The 4,768-nt window shown below is 44.7% G+C and overlaps 1 pseudogene; it reads left to right on the forward strand.

Moving 5' to 3' along the window:
• The first annotated feature begins 3,424 nt into the window (after positions 1-3,424).
• Positions 3,425-4,490, forward strand: LOC119290063 (annotated as a pseudogene).
• The last annotated feature ends 278 nt before the right edge of the window (positions 4,491-4,768 follow it).

Here is a 4,768-nt window from a genome sequence, read left to right on the forward strand (position 1 = left end):
GATATACGAAAACTTGTTGTTCGACTAATCTCTCGGAGAAGGAGAGGTGGTCGATATCACTTCTCTCTGTATGCATATGTTCACGACGATCTTCTGTTTCCTTCATTTGCTTACTAGCTAGCGTGTCGAGTCCTCTCTATACGTATAGTACGTAGCGTCGACCAAGCACTGAGATAAGAGAGAACACTTTTCTCTATTAATTAGCTAGCTAACACAATATATGAAACACCTAAATTAACCCCCCAAACCCCTAAACCACCCCCTTTAAAAAAACAAAAACCTCAACTCCTGCCAGCTGCTGACGCGTGGACGCCTATTGATCCCGGTTGGTGCCACCAACCGGGACCAAAGGGCCTCTTGCCTGGGCTCGCCGCACCGGCTACGTGGAGGCCCATCTGTCCCGGTTCGTGTAAGAAGCGGGACTAAAGGCCTAGGGCTTTAGTAACGATCCTTTAGTCTCGGTTCAACAACCGGGACAAATGACCCTTACGAACCAAGACAAATGACCCTTTTTCTACTAGTGAAAAAAATCAGAAATTTCCTGCATGTAAGGCTCATTGTCTTGGGAAAAGGAAAATATAGCCATGTCTATATTAACTTTTGTCAAATTATGATTCCCAATGTAAAATCGACCAATGCATGGAGGAGAGAAAGGGCCATGCATATAGCATTAGTATGGTATCTAGCACTTTGGTTGGTGTGAATTGTAAGTTGGACCTAATAAACCGGAAATGGGGGAATCCGTCAGATGCCAAATTTGAAAGATATATGTCACTATTTTTATGACCAAGAAATTTGTATGTTGCATTATTGAAAAAGCGACATTTGATGTCTCTCGATATGTTTACTCATAGTTTATTCTTATGATTATATTCTTTCACATTCTAGTAAAATTGTATTTTGAAATAACCATAATATTTTATGATGAGTATACGGGTAGCAGAGCTATTGCCTTGCAAGGCGTGGCAAATAGTGGAGCTATAATGCTATTTGTCTTTTTCCCCACCCAATGAGTCTCCTTGTTGATTTCTATTAAAGAAACCAACATCAACTTTTATACTTCCAAAACAAAAACTATGTAAATATAAAAAAGGAAGCATTTCCAAATGCTATTACATCTATAATAACAAAGACAATAACAAAAAAGGGCAGCTAGGTGCATGTAGCTCCCGCTTGCGCAGTGTCCGGGAAAGGGTCCAACCACTTAGGGTCTATAGTATGCAGCATTTCCCTACATTTCTGTAAGAGCCTGTTTCCAGGACTTAAACCCGTGACCTCATGGCCACAAGACAGCAGCTTTACCACTGCGCCAAGGCTCCCCTTCATTTATAACACAAAGACAATAATTATAGAAAAAAAATCCCAATTCCGTTTTTACAAACACGTGAACCAAATCTACACAAGATGAAGTTGCCAAAAGAGAGCCCTAGCCACGCTCCGTCATAGAGTAATCTCCTGTCTCGTTCGATTCCCTCTATGACTCCTCGCGTAGGTCTCCTGTAGCACCATCTTGATCTTCACAATTCCCTCCTCAGTTTTTACTTGCTCTTGTCTTTTCCGCAAGATTCTCCAATCTTTCACATAATATGACATAAGTTTTAGATCACAACAACCGGATCATTAGGATTTGTATTATAAAAAACAAGTGGCATTTCTAGTTTTCCACATAGTCCGTCATACTGCTACTCCCCCATAGAGCACCAATTTTCTCTGTGCTATCGGAGAAGAGTTAAGCCACCCCCAACCAAGATCTTCAAGGCTTCCCACTATTGGGCATTTTCTCCCCCACAAAGTTCTCATGAAACCAATGCACACCATCTTTCAACTTTGACTATTCGAACTATAAATTTCTTTGAGAAGGTGACGTTATAAAGTCTTGGGATTTGCTATACTAAATAAATATTATTAATCCATATATCCTCCCAGAAAGAAGTTAGCCCCATCACCTAACGACCTCTTGGTAAACTTCTGAAAAATATGGTTCATATTCGTCAGACTGACAAAAAAGTTAGCCCCTAATCCCAACTCTAATCGTTTGATTCTGAACGTATTTTCTGGACAACAATTGCTGGAAGGTTCCTTCAGTGTTCTCCAATTTTCAAAGCCATTTGCATAGCAGGCATTAATTCATGACTTGTAAATCAACAACCCCAAGGACTTTTGGTTGGACACGACATATGCTAGTCGATTAGGCGATACTTCATTTTATTATTCATCTCCTGCCACAACATTCTAGCCCCCCAAGAATCCAGCACCCCTTTTGGCAACTCCAGGAAGGACATCATATATAAATGAATACTATTGGGACAAGAATTAGTGAGGGTCACCCTTTGCCCAAGACAAGATGTTTCCTTTCCGTCCCGCCATCTTCTTCCCACTTATATCTTCCACTGCGCTAGCTGCTAGCGTAGTGACATATCAATGATGCTATCTTATGAGTGCCACGTATAATAAATGCTGAGTGAAGGAGAGAGAAAACATAAGAAAAGACATACCTTCTGTTAATTAAGAGATAATCTCTTAACAACAGTCTATCTCATCATATGTTTAGGGTTATTTGGTTATGAGAGATAAGTCTAAGATATACTCCCTCCGTTCCTTTATCTAAGGTGTATATTTTTTGGGTACGGTGAACAAGGCAACAAATTATAGATACATTAGTACAAAATTACCCTTGTAAAATTTGTTGATTACTGGCAGTAAATCAGTTAGGCTTTGAAAGAAAGAGATATAGAGAATTAGGGGAGATATAATTTCCTTCTTTCTTTATAAAGAGAGATACAGACAATTGGAAGAAAGATATTTTCCTTTTTTCTAAAAAAAACCAGTATACATGTCCTGATGCACCGTCAGTTAGCTAGTGTTTGGGCTTAGAAAAAGCAGTAGCGCATCAATGTGTAGCTATTTAAAACATTGGAATTTTCCGTTTAAAAAAACTTGGTACTTTGGAAGATACACGTGGGTCCACTAATCCAGCTTCCATGACCCTAATTTGGACAATAGGATAGTCAAGATACACATCAGGAAATTTGGTATTTCTGCCTCACCGCATGAATGCACCTTTCCAGCGGTGTAGAATATCATTTTCACTGGATCCAGGCAAGATAAGCCAGGATCCAACAAACGGTTGTTAATTGTTTATGGTTGGCTCATTTTTGTAGGCTAGAGTGGCCTAGCGTGAGCAAACATTACAGTGACAGGACCTTAACGCTCCGTTATAAACTCCAAGATTAGAGGCCAGGTTCTAACATAATCGATCTTTAGGGATTCACTCGCCGAGGTAAACAATTACTATCGTGCATGACTAGTTCTGATTAGTTCTGCGGTGTCACGTGTGCTTAACTACTCTATCATTTCTGTCTCGATGTTGCACGAGCTAGGTCAGTGGCAACGACGTACGGATCGGTCGATGCTCATGGACGACATGGACGACTCTCGCCTGTTCATGCAGTGGGCGGTGAGCACACTGGAGCAGCAGGATCCAGGAGGAGCCGACGGCGGCAGCGAGAAGAGCGCCGGCTTCCCGTGTCTCCAGGCGCTCCGCGATTCCTCGGAGCTGACCGAAGCACAGAACATTCTGAGCTCCGGCGATGACACCAGCGGCGGTGGAGGAATCATCACTCCAGCCCCCGATTCGGCTGTGCACCAAGGCAGTTGGTCCATGTCGTCCCCGACCTCGGGCGGGCCGTTCGCGCCCCCTGGCATTAGCAGCACCGGCACCGGCACCAGCAACGCCCTGTCCATGAGCTGGAACTTCGGCGCTGTCTTGCCGCCGCAGCCGGTCAGCAGCGGTGGCGGGGGCACGCTGGCCGCCGGGGCGCCGCTTCGTTCCTGCGTGTCACAGCCGACAAGGAGGGCATCCACAAAGAGCACGCCGTACGCGCAAGACCACATCATGGCGGAGCGGAAGCGCCGGGAGAATATCAACCAGAGCTTCATCGAGCTCTCCGCTCTCATTCCCGGCCTCAAGAAGGTCATTGAATATGACAAATCCCCCAATCTTTACTACATTTCATAATATTCCTCCAGGAAACGCTTCATCAATTTGGTTCAATTACTTTGGATCGATCAGATGGACAAGGGGACGATTCTTGCCGACGCCACCATATTCGTGAAGGAGCTCCAAGAGAGGGTCAAGTACCTGGAGGCTGCCGGCGGCAACCACAGGAGCGTTGAGACCGTGGTGCTCGTCAGGAAGCTGTGCCGCCCTGTCGCGCCAGACGTCGGCGAGAGCTCCGCACGGTTCCTCTTGGCGGCCGGGACGCCAGCAATTGGAAACCAGCTGCCGGAGCCCGGAGATCGAGGCAAAGCTCTCGGGGGACAACGTCATGGTAAGGATCCACTGTGAAACAAATGGAAAAGGTCTGGTCTCCAGGGTTCTTGCGGAGGTCGAGGAGCTCCACCTCCGCATCGTCCACAACGATGTGATGCCGTTCACGGCGTCCACCGTGATCATAACCACCATGGCAGAGGCAAGTTATGATGAGTAATACTAGCTGGCGTACGTTATCCACGTATGCACACAATGCTCAATTGGAATCGTTAGCTTGATTTGTACCCTGTAGAAAATTCAAACCTAGCTACTAGGCTAGTACCATGAAATAATTGAAGGGGTGTGCCATTGTTAGGACATGTCTACAGCTCAAACTAATAAAAGTGTTGTGGACGTATGCATCTCACGCCTAAAAACCATAGTAATTTCTTCTCTCTTTTTTGTTTTGCGGAGAATTTTCTTCTCTCTCGTATGTTGGAAATTCTGTAATCCTGT

The sequence above is a fragment of the Triticum dicoccoides genome, chromosome 4A (assembly GCF_002162155.2).
Source record: "Triticum dicoccoides isolate Atlit2015 ecotype Zavitan chromosome 4A, WEW_v2.0, whole genome shotgun sequence".
NCBI lineage: Eukaryota > Viridiplantae > Streptophyta > Magnoliopsida > Poales > Poaceae > Triticum > Triticum dicoccoides.